Raw genomic sequence first — 15,645 nt, 5'->3', positions numbered from 1 at the left:
TGAGAGCCTGATTGTATCTAGGTGAGATAGTAAAATTCATAAAACACCAGTGCTGAGCTTCAGACTCTAGACCGAGAGTGCCCTCCCTCCCCTTCCCCTCATCATTTCCAGTTAATTAGAGGTTTCCAGCTCTGAACCTGTCATGTAGTATCATTTCTACCCTCAGTTGAACTTTGAATTTGCACTTCTCTAACTCATCTGGGCTTGCTTCTGATCTGATCCCCTATCTCCTAGAACACAAAATTGTTGAGTTAGAGGACACCTTGAGACCCAGGGAGGGAAGTGGTTGGTCCAAGCTTCCACAGCTATAACCCAGCTGACTCCTATTCCAGTTCAGTCCCTCAATTTCTCCATGATCTATGGGTGATTTGTCCTTGAGTTTTGGATAAAATGACTTAGGAAGTAGAGCCTGTATCATATGTGTAGGGAGACCTCATTGTGTGCCTTGGATATATTCTTGCAAATTTGATAATAAAGTGAATTTCACTAAATCATGCATTTTATCATGTCTTTCAAAGATTAGAGATGTATTCCTCCCGTAAAACCTTTCAAGTTTGGGTATACATTTGGGTATAATGGAAAAAACTATGCCCTTAGAGGGAAAAGAATTTTCTGATGAAATATTAAAATATTGTTCAGAATAAACCAACAAATATAAAGTGTGAGACAACAATCTTTTTGTTTAGAGGAAGATACTGCTTGTCTATTTCTTTAAATTTAATATGTATTTTTTTCTATCCACAGGTAAATATTCCTTTTGAAAAGCTCAAACTTCTATTTCTTCTTTTTGAAGGGCTTATCTTGCATGATCACTATTAATTGTTTATTTAAGCCTTGATTAACTTGCTGCAATGTTTGCTTAGTATCTTGTTTAAATTCTTTACCATTAAGAGTCAGTTTTCCTGATGGCATCATTAAGATTTATTATTTCTGAAAGTATGAATTTCTCTGTAGTGAGGTTTCTATAAATGGAATACACAAAGAAAGAAGCCGTCATTTTGGTTTTTACAAGGCATAGGATAGTTTTTTTTTCTAATTTAATTAAAAAACTCAAAAAGGTTGTATGAGATAACATAAAGTCTTGGATTTGTTAGAAAGAAAGTCTAATGTCAGTTTTCTTTCCTCAGCCCCTTGCCATGATCATCTTCCCTCTGGCCGACTCGATCCCACTCCTGCGGCCAGTACATCGTGTACTACAGGTGATTCGGGAGGAAGAAGAGCTTAAACAAATGAGCTTCAGAGACACTCCTTAAACTTTATATCAATTAATCATTCCAGCCTGCTCCTCCACTAAACTTTTAATTAGAGCAGCTAATAGGAGGCAAACGGATGGGTTTGAATTTCATCTCCTCTTGTTTTCTCTGCTCACTCTCTGGAAAAGGGGCTAATGAGCAGTGAAATGGCCGGGCATGCTACGTCAGAGCAGGGGAGGGCCTGCCTGTGGAGTCGGCCTGCTGTGTAATTGGCTCCTGAATTATTGCAAGGTGCCCTGTGGTTTTATGAAGGTGTCTGAAATGGCCAGGATCCAATGTGGAGGGGAGTAAGGAGAAAAGATGGTGTTCCCATTGGCACGGTGTCCACTTTGTCCGTTGGACTAGAGCTGTACCCCTAAAAGAGCCTCCTTAGAGAAAAAAATAATAGAAGGCAAATGTTGGTTTGCAAAAATGTAACAAACCTGTTCATGTTTACAATACAGATGCTTACACTGTTTAATCTAATAACAAGCTGTTGCCTAAGCATCTTTCAGAGGGTAATTAAAAGGCTCCTAGATGCACCGAAACCAATTATATTAAAATTTTATTTGTAGGGAGTCCAAGACTTAAGGTAAAAAAATCAGAATTCATAACCAAGCTGAAGAAGTCTTCCTGCCATTGACAACAGAGATGCTGCTGAGGAGATCCCAATTAGAGACCAGGGCTCAGTTACAAAGGTGAGGACCTCAAATCAGCTTTCCTCTGAACCAACCCAGCATTACTTTAATGAGGAAGTATGGAAGGAAAAAGTTCACTATTGCAACATTACTAAGTAGAAATTAGAAGAAAAGGCTGGTTATTCTTTTGGGAAAAAAGGCCACAGAAATGGCATGGGCCTACCTGAAGGAGTTTCAGTACCAGCAAGGATAGGAAAGCCAAAGTATAGAGGATTCTGAGAAGATGCGTTTTTCTGGAGGGCTGTATTCTTCAGGCACCATGAATGAATCAGGTCATGTTTGCTCTTTGCCCCCAGATCCACCAGGTCAATCCGGTTGTCCCAGCTGAATTGCAGAAGAAGTGCATCAGGATATCCAGCTGCTCATTCTGAGACTGCCACCAACTGGCTGTGTGCGGTCACTTTCCTGCTCTGAGCATCAGTTTTCTAGGATCTGTAAAGAGAAAGGAACACTTTTAGGCCTAAAAAGGGTAAATCCTGGGTGCCTGGGTGGCTCGGTCAGTTAAGCATCTGCCTTTGACTAAGGTCTTGATCTCAGAGTCCTGGGATCGAGCCCCGCATCAGGCTCCTTGCTCAGCTGGGAGTCTGCTTCTCCCTCTCCCCCTGCCCCTCCCCCTCCCCATTGCTCCATGCTCTCTCTCAAATAAATAAATAAAAACTTAAAAAAAAAATAAAAAGGGTAAATCCTGCTGTAATAATACTTGGGATTCAGAAAATGCTTACTACTCTAACTGCCAGGTGATCTGGAGAATGCTATCAGTCCTTGAAACCCTCTGTCATTCACAGGTACTAGTTTCTTCTTATTGTAGTTGGAGTTATGGAGGGTCAGGGGGGGTTAAGTGGCAGGCACAGGTGATCTTTTCACCTTTCAGAGGAGGATGCAGAACTGTGCTGCTGACTTTAGACCTGAGCTTAAGCCATTCAGGCCAGAATTGTATGGAAAATGAGAGTCTGAAGGAGTTAATTTTGGTGTTTTCCTTAATTAACTACATCAAATCAACTCAGTCATATGGGTCTTTTGCTTACCCAAACGACTCACTAGGTCTCTTGGCCTTTTGTTCTTTGACCAGAGTTCATCAGCAGTAGCTGTAGCCAAAGAAACCATGGTGGGAGAGATGATGCCATCCTTTGCTACATCCGTGGGGAGCAGGGTGTGTGAGGTGAAGGCCTGCGTATGTGGGGAAACTTCATGTGTCACAAACCTCCTTTCTGGGAGGACTTCTTGACACCCATTCTCCACAGTCCCAGCCGGGGCCATCTCTAATGTCTGTGTGAAAAGATGCACTGAGCTGAAAAACTGGGGCTCTTTGCCTAGATCGTCTTTGCCGGGTAGCCCTCCTCCATGTCTCTTGGCCCCACCTGTGGTGACGGCCACAAGTCAACATTCTCACTCTGGCTCTCTGCCTCACAAATGGCTCTGAAGGTCCCTGGGAGGGACTTCAGGTATGATGAGCACATAGGCATGGGTGTTTTCACTACAGTCTCTCTCCACCTCTGACTCATAGGATGCTGAATCTTGTTATTGCACTAGATCTTGCTATGGGTCCCTCAACCTGGAATTGAGGACCATTGAGTGTGTCACCTCTGACTGCAATCTGTTACTCAAAGCCAAGCTTCTGTAGCTCCTTTCTCTCTTTTCTCAGCACAGGGCTTACTCTAGAGGGTCCTTAGTTCTCCACACGAACAGACCCCTCATGTTTGAGTCTTCAGGCTCACCCCCATGAATTCAAGATATGGAGTCAAAGCTAGACTACAAGCTCTTGATAGGGGGGGTCCATGATACCCAATGACAGAAGGGAGAACCTTCAGTTACCTCGCTGCTCCTCACACTGTTAAGTTCTCCTATTATGGGAGAGTAGGGAAAGAGGTCCCCAATTCCGTGGCCTTGCTGCTCTCCCATAATACAATCTAGGCTCCCTTTGACCAAAGTGAAAGGTGGAGAATGTGCCTTTTGTTATGAGGCTCTCATTTTTTTCTGCTTCTGCAATCCTTTAATGCCTGAGGGGTGATGTGTCCCTAATCTCCACCCATCTGCCAGGATTCTCAATGGTGCTGCCTGACCTGGCATGACTGCCATAGACAGGACCCTGTTCTGTGAGCCTCTCCTCTTCTTTTCTTTCCCATCAAATTTTACCCATGCAGGGTGCCATTCCATCAAGAGCTGACCTTTTCTGGAAAATGAGAAACCACTTTATGCTGAAATGTCCAATAATGATAACAACTTTGTCCTATCTCTTCAGTTGGCTGGTCCTGATGGAATATGGTCAGAGCTGACAGTTGATACCCACCTTTTGGGTTTCAGGATTGAAGACCAAGAGCCTTGCCATGAGCATGAAAAGGACAGCTCACCTGAGAATGGGTGGTGCCCCTCTCTGTTGAGACAACTGACAGGCAATCCTTCACATACCTCTTCACCATTCTCCAGGGATCCTTATAAACAAAACTTATGGTTGGATGACTGTTTAGACCCCAGACCATGCTGCCTCCCTGAAAAAGGCAATTTTTCCTGATGATATTTAAGATAATACACCATTGTCTGTCTGTCTTTTAGAGTAAAGAAGGCCGACAGAAGAAATCAAGTCTGGGATTCATTCAGTAGACAATAGAGGAGCTGAAGGTGGATATAAGAGAATTAAGATGGTGACCCATGAAGCCATGGAGGAAGGAGAAGTAGGTGAGGATGCAAGCAGACAGAGGAGAGCATTGGAAATATTTGACCCCAGTAATTTTAGGGATATCTGGGTTATAGGCATAGAGAAGTTTAAGAAGTAAGGCAAGTGGGTGGAAGGAAAGGTACTGAGTGGGTTGGAATGAATGTTATCCTTGAAGGAGCCAAGGTTAGGATCATTGTTGGGAGTAAGAACTAGGGCAATGGTATTCCTGTGGAAGCTCTGGATGCTTACACCCACAGTTGTCCGTGTTGAGCAGATGGAAGAAGGGATGACTGAAAGGATGAATGAATACTGCCAGGATATGCTCTGAGCTTACAAAGACTCGTTGGGTGAGTCAGAGTTATTAATATAAATAGTTACAGTGGCAACAATATGTCCCAGTGACAGTCCTATTTTAAAAATTAACTTTAAAATCTATTTTAAAATGTTGTTCTGAATTCTATGTATGTTCTCTTTTGCATTCCTTTGAGGACTTGAGTCTGTTATTTACAGTGTTTATTACTTTTAAGCATATGGGAATACATATGATGTCTGTCCACTTTTTTCTAGAGCTAGTAAACATACTGGGAACAGGACCAGTATGATCATATTCACTCTGCCATTGACCTTGTGCAGGCTCTCCAAGGTCAGTAAGGTGGTTGGATTTTTGTCAGAATTGACTTGTTTTCAGCAGGAGCTGGGTCTCCTGCCTACTAACATTTGTAATCTTTCTTTACTATCTAGCCTGCTGTAAAATTACTAGTACAGTTTCCCCAGGCAATGACTCTGTGATTTTCTACTTTTTTATTGATCAATAAACAGTTTTAAACCAAAAAATCCCATAGTGAGAATAAAAACTTATTTGGTACTTGTAACTACCTGCCTTGGAGACGAAAGAGGGATTGGAAAGATAAGAGCCTCAGGCTCCTGCTTCCCTTTTGATGACAACACTGCTAGAAAAATGCAGCCACAGGTGAATAAAAGAACGGTTGTCTACACTATGCTAAATAACTGATTGTTTCCCGCCCCCCCACTGAAACTGACCCATTGTTTCCATGACCCCTGGATATATGCATCACCCTCTGTAAACATCAAGAAGGTTTTGACTGTGGCGTTCACTGCTGTTTTCCTCTTGCCAAGCACAGTACCTGGCATAGAGTTAGTGTCCAGGAAACATTTGTAGAATAAATGAATAAATACTATAGCGATCAGGCTTGGGAATAAGAGGGTAAATTTATCCCTCTGTTGTATTGAGATTGTTTTCCAGTAACTTCCTTCCGTAAGTCTGATCTCTCCAGCTTCACTTAAGGGGAGACCCTAAGCCCTATGTGTTTTCTATTCTTTGTGGCAACAAATGTAGTTTTATGATCTTAGAACTACCTCTAGGTAGTCATGACTATGTCTCCAATGATTATCGCTTTTTGTCGTCCTGTTTGTCTCCTTTTGGTTTTGTTTCTGGATAAGCAGAATTTTGAAATAAATTTAGAAAGTAAAGCACTATTTTTTTTTTTTAGTAAAACCAAATCAATAACCACTTAAGGATAACAGAAAATTTGTGATTTGAATTTGAAAACTGCCACATTTTGAAGCCTGGGAGAGGTTTCCTCTCACATTTGTTGATATCATTTGTTTTATCCAGGGAATGTTAGGAGGTAGGATGAAGTGAAAGCGTGCTTTTTGGGGAAGCAGTGTTGTGTCATTTTGCTTCCCTGATGAGAAATGTTGAGAAACAGTCGACTTCTTGTTTTCCTGTTTTCCATGGTAACATCACCTGACCTGTTGTCTGTATAATGTTCATAACCCAGGGATGGCAAATTCAGTGATGACATGGAAAAGGTAACAGGAAAAAAGGAAGGACATAAGAGCTAGTTTGTAGTTCATCAAATGTTCCTCAAATAAAAAATTCACCAAACAGGGAATCATGGACAGCGGGACCTACGAGGACCTTGGGAATCTCTATTTCAATCTGCTCATTTTACACACAAGGAAACATCCAGAGCAGCTCATGAGTGTCTGAAGTCACATGGTGAGTGAGGGGCAGAGCCCTCCCACGCTGGACCCTGGCCATGATTTTGAATAAGGATCTCAACCCCTGATTGTCCTCTACAGTGACACCCACAGGAAACGAATATGTGTTCCAGTTACAGAGGGGAGTTCAAGTGGCGATATCCCTCTGTGCCTTTGCTGGTCACTTGTCTCCCACATGGCTTCTGCAGGTTGCCTGGTTCCTTGGACCCCGGTGGGGCCCTTTCCAGGGCATTGACAGGAAGCCTGGGGATGCAGCTGGGAGTGAGGTTCACTGCCATGAGGCACACCAGGAAGGTTGTCCAGCTCTCCATGTCATGGCTCCAGCCCAGCAGACCCAGTAGCAGTGAGGCATAAGGCCTTTTGCTCAGCCAACTGATGAAAACTCTGTCCTTTTCAAAATGTCCCAGAAAGCCAAAATAACTCCTATTTCCCACGCGACGTTAGAGCAGATTTATGCCCCTTTAAGAACACATGTGGTGTAAAAGATGAAGGGAGAGAGGGCCTAAAGTTTTACATATGGCACCAAAGTAATCCTAGCCGAGTTGGCTTCTCTAAGGAGAGCGCCTGCAGGGTATAATTAGAACAGAGATAGCCATCCCAACAGATCTATACTTGAGCAAATCGTGGCTAAGACAAAATTGGAACCAAGGCTAAATTTATCAATAACAGGGTTTAAAAAAAGGAAAAGAAGACAAATGAAGTTGAAATTTCTCCTTGTTTATTTTAATGTGCAGAACATTTTCTAGCTGATTTATGCCACAACTTCAGTGTATTTTTCATTTTTTATTTATTTTTCAGTTAATTGGATTTCCAGGCATTGCAGCCAGCCACGGCAATTGATCCCTGAAAAGATGGATTTATTGCTTAGACAGGCAGAATTCTGACAATCTTCAAAGGATGGAAAATAAAAGAAAACAGCCCATACACAGAGCACGGCGGGTCACCATCAGGTCAGACCAGGAAGATATGTTACAGCTGGCAGGTTTGTGCTAGAACTTCAGGACGAGTAATCTTCTCACTAAATGGGCAGCACCAGGACCCAACAGAATATTTTGTAGGATATTGTCAGCGATCCATGCTTAGGAAGAAACATAGTCTAGGATGGAGACCCCAAGGTAGATGTTAGGTCCCAGACCGATTGGACCCATGGTTGGAAAATTGAGTAAATTTGAAATAGCTCACACCTTTGGTGGTTTTATCTGGAATGAGACCTTATTTTGCCTGGTGGGTGACTCTGTTGGAATGCCATAATGGCTCATGGTGCAGAACTAATATGGAACTCATGCCTTCAGCTACTGTTTGCAGAGGGTCCTGGAAATTTGCCAGTTGAGAAGCACCAGAACACTGCTCTCAGCTCTGCAAAAATCTGACATCCATCTGACCATTCACCCATCCATCCATATAATAATTTTTTATTGAGTCCTTACTATAGGCTAAGCACTTTGTTTGGTGGTAAGCATAGAGGAATGGATAATAAAAAAACAGAGTTCCTATGCTTCTGAAACTTACAGCCTATTGGGCAAATAATTACAGGTTTGCTGAGAGTTAGCAAAGAGGGGGTTAGGGAGCTGCAGGAGTGTATTACTGATGGACCTACCCTGGTAGGGGCTGGGGAGGGCTTCCAGGAGAAAATGTTGTGAGCTGAGACCTGAGAGACTGGATATCCCAATGGACAATGGTCAGACCAAATGTAAAATAGAACTCTGACTCACAATCTGCAGCAACTAGCCAACCCATCATCTACAGCAACCAAGCTAGGCAGCCAGCCTGCTATCTGTAAGTCAAGCTATAGAAAAACCACCATCTCTAGCAACCAGCCCAGGAAAGCCAAACAATAACCCCAGTAACAATTGGCTGGGACTTGATTAATAAGTAACAGTTTCTCTAATTTCTATCCCTACTTCCAACTTAGGATCAACCAGAGAAAGCCAAATATGTACCCTTAACCAGTCACACAGGATGCTCCCACTTAAGGTTTCTCATACCAATAGCTTCTAGTCAGGGTACACCTGAAGCCTTCTCTTTGCATTATGAAACTTTCCCACTCCTCTGCCTGCCTCTGAGTCTGCCAAAACTCAAGTGATCGTGGCTGAGTCCCTTGATGTAGTAAGCTCTGAGTAAATACCCTTTGCTTGTTCTCATTTGGTTGGTCTTTGTTTATTCCACAAACCTGAATGAAGAATGAGCGTGTGGGCCGGGCAGTAGTGGGGAAAAGAGTATTCCAGGAGAGGGAACAGCACGTGCAAAGACCCTCAGACAAGGATTAAGGTATATTCTTCAAACTGGACAGTCAAACATGACCAAAATGTGGAGGATGAGGGAGAGACTGGCATGAGCTGTAGCTGGGGATAAGGTTTGGGGTGAGAGGTTGAAATCATGTAGGGCCTTGTGAGCTGTGTTGATGATTTTGGCCTTTACCCTAAACAGAGCCTCATTTATAACCGATGCATGGGGTTTTCCTCTTAACTAGAACTGCTCTGTAGCCCCCATCTACTGCTCTTTATGTGAGCTCCTAGTTCTTATCTGAGGGCCTACCTGCTTTGAGACCTCCTTGTTTTCTGTTAGTCCTGTTTTTGTGAGGCAGATGTGCAGGCAAAGAGATATTGCTGTGTAAGTCCCTGCTGATTGTCAGGACCAGCTCCCTTGACCTTCTGGGCAGAGGTGAAGTAAGCCCTAGCTTGTCCAAGCTCCTTTCTGGGACTGTGCCCAGCAGAGTCTAGGGAGAAAGGTCAATGTAGCAGAGACTAAGAATTATCCCCATATCTGTTCTCACCTTCATCTACAGTGATAGAACATATGGCCAACGAGATTAGAGAGATTTCCCAGTCTTCTGTGCAGCTCATTAATAGGCTTTTTGTCCAAGGTCAGGTCAATGGGATGTGAGGAGAAGTGATATATGCATTCCGGGACATGCACTCAAAAGGAACAGGGCATGCCCTTCCCTCCTTGCTGGCTGGATTGTAGAGGTGGTACTGGGGAGCCATTTGAGACCATGTGTACCAGGATGGCAGAGCAACCAGAAAGAGTGCCATGATTGATGGGGACTGCTTATATCTGGAAGTTTAGGCAAGATAGAAATAAATGTTATCTTTTCTAAGTCGCTGTTATTTCATTCCCTGCAACCACAGGTGACCTATATCTTAATTCAGCAGTTCTCAATGTGTAGTCCCAGAACCCATGGGAGGGATCTCTGAGACTCTTTCATGAGGCTCACAAGGTCAGAACTACTTCATAACAATATTGAAACTTTATTTGCCTTTTTCACTCTCATTCTTTCACAAGCATATAGCTGAGTTTTCCAGAGGCTACATGATGAGAAATATCATAACAGATTGAACGCAGAAGCTGATACACTAATATAAGCCAGATATTAAAGAGGTTTGCAAGAGTAAAAAAAAAAAAATCAGTGCCACTCTTCTCAATAAGTTTTTTTGAAAATATAGTTTTTTAAAAAAGTATCTGTTTACATGTTTTTTTTAAACAAGTTAATGAAGAAACATTTAAAAACTTCTCCATTTTACTTTGTAATGGTAAATATGGAAAGATATAATCCACTTATACAAAAGCACTTTGGGGTTGTCAGTAACTTTTAAGAGTGTAAAGAAGTCCAAAATGTTGGAGAACCACTGCCCTAACTAATACAGGTAGCTTGACCTTTCCTGTTGATGAGCAGTTACCAGCTCTATGTCCCATGCACCTCTTATTTTGGGGGTCATCTCAAGTAGTCATCCTCTTTCTTCTTTCTGCACCACTTCTGATCCCTTCTCTCTTGGTGTCCTTTGACTATCCAGGAACTGACTTCATTTTATATAGAATTGACTGGATATTTCATACACCCACTCAATAATGAAGCCCTTAATATGGGCTAGTGATTGCACTTGGTGTGGGGGTCAAGGACAACGAGAAGAACATGGTTGCTTCTTTGGTTTGGCTCATAGTCTAGCCGTGGAAAGAGGCACTCATCGGCACAATAGTAGATTGTATAGGGCAGGGAGGTGACACACGGAAGGGGATGATCAGCTCTTCCTAGGGGGAAGTGGGGACAGTAGATCAGGAAAGTTTTAGGGCAGAGATGACTTTGAGGGAACATGAAAAAAGAAATATGAAGTAGCGAATTTATATGCAGGGAGTGTAAGGAGGGGGAAGAACACCCAGGCAGAAGAAAGAGCAGGGGCAAAGGCACTGTGACTCCATGGGGCAGGGTGTTTTTAGAAAAGTCCAAGTGGTTTGTTATGGGATGAGAAGCTGGAAAGGAGCCAGAACCCATTAAGTAATCATAAACAGCTTGGCTTTTATTCTTAAGACAGTAGGAAATCATGGAATAATTTTAGGCATATTTACCTTTAGAACTGTAGCAAAGGTTCTTCAACTTGTTTGGGGGGCTCTGTTCACTTCTTTCCAAGAGATGCTGCTATGCTTGGCATGAATGGTAGGTGAGGTCTCTCTAGAGAGAACCCTTTTTCAGACTCATAACAGTCCATTAACAACCCCTCCATTTTTGAGCGAGGTGGGACAAAGGATCCTGAGTATGGATGTCAAGTTATGTGTCCTTTTGATTGCTCCGTCCATGTGGAGCCCCAGGCATCAGGGTCTATACTCTAGAGAGGGAGGGGCTATATAATAATTAGAAAGAGCTATTTTTACCTGTAATTATGACAACTTAGAAGTTATAACTCATTATAACTTTATGTTTGTAACTAATTATAATATTTTTGACACTTAATATAGGCACTCTTTATGCATGCAGCATGTATAAATGCGTGTAATCCTCACAGCAACCCCTTCAGGTAGGTCCTTCAGGTATTATCCCCCTTTTTATGATAGGGTATTGAGGCACAGAGAGTTTATGGGATTAAGCACTGCAGCCTGGACCCTGAGGCTGCACTCTGGACTAGGACCCTGCAGTGCCTTCTGTCAGGAGCAGGGGACTCCATGTAACAGGCTGGGGGACCTGTAAGAGGCTGGAGGTCCTGCAGGGTAAGTTCATTACTGAAAGAACTTTTACCTTCTCACCAAGGTCAGAGTGACTGGAGAATACATGGGTTAGAAGCCTGACCAGCCATTTCAGCATTACCTGGGAACTTGTTAGAAAGGCAAATTCTTGGGCCTTGCCCCAGACCTACTGAATCAGAAACTCTAAAGTTGGGGCCCAGCAGACTGTTTTTAGCAATCCCTCTGGGTGGTTCTGATGCATAGTAAAGTTTGATAACTGCTGGATTAGAGATAAATCCCTGGGTGGGGCTGGCAAGGGTATGGAGGGAGGGGTGGAGAATAATTGAAAGGAAAGACTCGGAGCCAAAAGCTCTTTTCTGAAGCTGTTGCCATCACCAGAGTAAGAAATCAGAGCCTAGGTGGCGCCTGGGTGGCTCAGTCGTTAAGCGTCTGCCTTCGGCTCAGGTCATGGTCCCAGGGTCCTGGGATCGAGCCCCACATCGGGCTCCCTGCTCTGCGGGAGGCCTGCTTCTCCCTCTCCCACTCCCCCTGCTTGTGTTCCCTCTCTCGCTGTGTCTCTCCCTGTCAAATAAATAAATAAAATCTTAGAAAAAGAAAAAAAAAGAAATCAGAGCCTAAGATCAAATCCTCAACCTGGGCTGCACTTTAGAATCATCTGAGGAACTATTAAAACATATCAGTGCACTGGCTTCACCCCAAGCCTATTAGATCAGAATCTCTGGGGGGATAGAACCCTGCCATCAGTTTTTAAGAAAAATTTCCCCAGGTGATACTAATGTGCAGCCAGGGTTAAGAATCAGTGGTTCTCAAACTTGAAGATGCATCAAAATCTCCTGGAGGGAGATTCTGTTAAACAGAAGCTATTGAACTCCACTCCCAGAGTTTTTGATTCAGTAGGTCTGGGCTGGAGCCTGAAGATCTATATCTCTCACAAGTTCCCAGATAATGCTGATACTGCTGGTCCAGGGACCATAGTTTGGGAATCACTGTCTTACGTTTTCACCAATAGCCCAAACAAGGTTAGGCAGAACAGAGGCTCTGGGAACCAAACCTAGAACAGGAGATGGAGGGTGCCCTCCTTCTGCAGTTAGCTGGGCCAAGCCAATGTGCCAATGTGATGTGATTTATCTTGCTGAAGAGGTGAAAAATTTTAGTTAATTTCCTAGATATTTTTGCCTGCTAGACATGTCTATTACTTAAAGTTTTAGACCTAAAATTTGTTTTTCCCCAATTACAGTGGCTGCTTGAGATCTGATAAAGAAAGCCTAATTTTCAGACTTTCTTGGTTTTCCTCCTTAAAGGATTTCCCTTACATGTGAATTTGCAGAAAGCAAGTGCTCTGAGGGGAATGCTAAGGTTTGGGTTATCATTTGAGATCTGTAGTCAGAAATCAGGCTTTTAGAACGTTCATAGTTATGGGGTATTCAATATAATACTCATTGCTCAAACAACTTCTGAAAATAGTCCAAGGCAATTTAACTTTTATTCCCTCTATAGAGCTTGTCACCATTTATTAATCTTAATTTCCCTCAGCATCGCATATCAGATGAGAGACTGATTTTTCTCCTGTTTCCATAACATTAATATTTAAATGGCAGAGTGTGACACTCATAAACAGCTACGGAGGAGTGGGGTGATATTTCTAGGAAGGGAAACCTAGACTAAGTGCCACATGAAGGCCTTTTCCTTAAAAATGCCCAAAACAAAGCCAAAAAAACATGCAGGTGCACCTTGAAGTACAGAATAGAAAGATAAAGAGGCATTGCCTGTGAAATGAATAATATTATGTAAAATGAATAACACTCTTTCAGAGACTTCCATTATAAAACTGAAGCAGCACTGGGGAGGTAGAGGTGGAAGGCTGTGCAGGTGGAGATGTTGGCAGAAATCTTTGTACTTTGAACGCTAATGCAACGCACAGAAGAATCCAAAGCACGTTCTCTGCTTGGTTTGTGGCTCCAGGAGGGAATTCAATTTTATTACTTTAGATATCTATTTGGCATCAGTTATGTGCTAGGCTCTGGGCTACAGGTGGTAGGGACACCAAGATGGATGAGGTACAATCTCAGCCTTCAAGCAGCTGGTCGAGAGGATCAGGCATAAGCCCAAGTCCCATGAGACATGTGCTAAGGAATGATGTAAACAAAGTGGTAGGCCACATCACCGGGGGCAGAAGGGGGATTAGGAAGGCATTGAACGGAGTTTTGAAAGACAGGATTCTTATCAGGGAGCAGTACTGATTCACTGTACATTTCCAAAGAGTTCACTGAGCCCCTACCTTATGTCAGGCACTACACTGGGTTCTGGGGATGTAAACATGAATAAGATTTGTTCTTGCTCTCAAGGAGTGGAGAAAACAGGCAAGGTAAATTATAGTAGGGCAAAGGCTTCCTGGAGAAAGCGATGTCTAGGCTGAGTCCTAAAGGGTGTGTGGGGGTTAATCAGAAAAAGATGGAAGGAAGTAGGGAAGGGAAAGTGCACTATTCAGAGAGGGAACAACAGGTGTGAAACCTTGAAGAGAGAGCGTACCAAACATTTGTGGAACTGCAAGGCCCCGGGATGGCCAGAGCATAGAGTGTTAGAGCACAGAGAACAGGAGATGAGGCTGACATGGCATGGGGGCCAGATAAAAAGGGCCTAGCTTTTAGACATTTGCCCATGCAAAGGGTTTAGGCTTTTTCTATAAATCATGGGGAACCATTAGAGGATTTTAATATGGGCACCGTCTGACCAGATTTAGAGTTTAGAGAGACTGGCATGGAAGAGGATTTGGTAGAAGGCAAGGCCAGATGCAGGTGATGGTTTAGGAACTTATGGCAGCAGGACAGGTGTGACATGATGGATGTTGGTAGAGTGGGTGGAAAGAAGGGTTAGGTTAACAAACTAGAGCCAATAGGACTTGTTGACTGAGAGGGGTGTGTGGTAGGAGAGAATAAAAAATGACTCCATGTTTGTTGGTATGGGCCAGCATGGGTGGTAGCTCCATTAGAAAGTTGGAAAATAAAGGAAGAGCAGGCATCAGTTGAGAGATGAGACTAGATGAAGAGTTAAGGGCACATTGAGTTTGAGGTGCTTGTGGAACATTCAGATCAAGAGACCAAAATTCAGAGTTGAATACATGAATCAGGATAGAGATCTAGATAGTGACTGAGGCCGTGAGAGTAGAAGAGATCACCCAAGATGAGAATGCAGAATGAGAAGAAACAAGAAAAGATGTTCTCTGTTACCATTTCTTTTTAACACTATATTGATGATTCTAGACAGTTCAATAAGGTAAGAAAAGGATATTAGAGGTATAGGGATTAGAAAGAAGGAAATAAAACAGTCGTTATTTATAGATCATATGATAATTTACATAGAAAACCCAAATTACTCTACAGACACATTATTAGAAAAAATAAGAGAGTTTAGTAAGGTGGCTGGGTATAAGATTAATATGAAAATCAGTTGCATTCCTCCAAACAAGTAAACACTATAAAACAAAATTAAAGAGAAAAAAAATCTACAAAATTATCATAAAATATCAAGTATCTGGGAGGAATCTAACATTAGATGTGAAAGATTTCTAGAGAGAAAATTACAAAACCTTATTAAGAAATGTTAAAGGAGAACCAGGGGTACCTGGGTGGCTCAGTTGGTTAAGCGTCCCAGTGTCTGACTCTTGGTTTCAGCTCAGGTCATGATCTCAGGGTCGTGAGTTGAGCCCCAGGGCAGACTCTGCACTCAGCATAGAGTCTGCTTGAGATTCTCTCCCCCCACCCACCGCCCCCCGGCTCCTCTCCTCACTCACACTAGCTTGTGCACTCTCTCACAAATAAACAAATAAATAAAATCCTTAAAAAAGGAAGACTCAGATAAGAGAGAAAGGTACCTTGTTCATGGAAAAGACTTAATATCATAAAGGTTTCAATTATTATCTGTAGAGTGGCTTAGTTGTTAAGCGTCTGCCTTCGGCTCAGGTCATGATCCCAGGGTCCTGGGATCGAGCCCCGCATCGGGCTCCCTGCTCAGCGGGAAGCCTGCTTCTCCCTCTCCCACTCCCCCTGCTTGAGTTCCCTCTCTCACTGTGTCTCTCTCTGTCAAA

At 42.9% G+C, this 15,645-nt stretch overlaps 1 long non-coding RNA gene across 1 annotated transcript; it reads left to right on the top strand.

Moving 5' to 3' along the window:
* Nucleotides 1–859: 859 nt before the first annotated feature.
* Nucleotides 860–11,952, top strand: LOC145722673 (uncharacterized). Its single transcript, XR_014147120.1, has 4 exons — nucleotides 860–1,930; nucleotides 2,227–2,399; nucleotides 4,481–4,603; nucleotides 7,407–11,952. It is a non-coding gene; the product is annotated as an uncharacterized LOC145722673 (long non-coding RNA).
* The last annotated feature ends 3,693 nt before the right edge of the window (nucleotides 11,953–15,645 follow it).

The sequence above is a fragment of the Leptonychotes weddellii genome, chromosome 1, assembly GCF_054177405.1.
Source record: "Leptonychotes weddellii isolate Sample4059 chromosome 1, ASM5417740v2, whole genome shotgun sequence".
In the NCBI taxonomy this organism is placed as follows: domain Eukaryota; kingdom Metazoa; phylum Chordata; class Mammalia; order Carnivora; family Phocidae; genus Leptonychotes; species Leptonychotes weddellii.
Note: the sequence above shows the minus strand (reverse complement) of the source record. Positions and strands in the feature narration are given on the sequence as shown.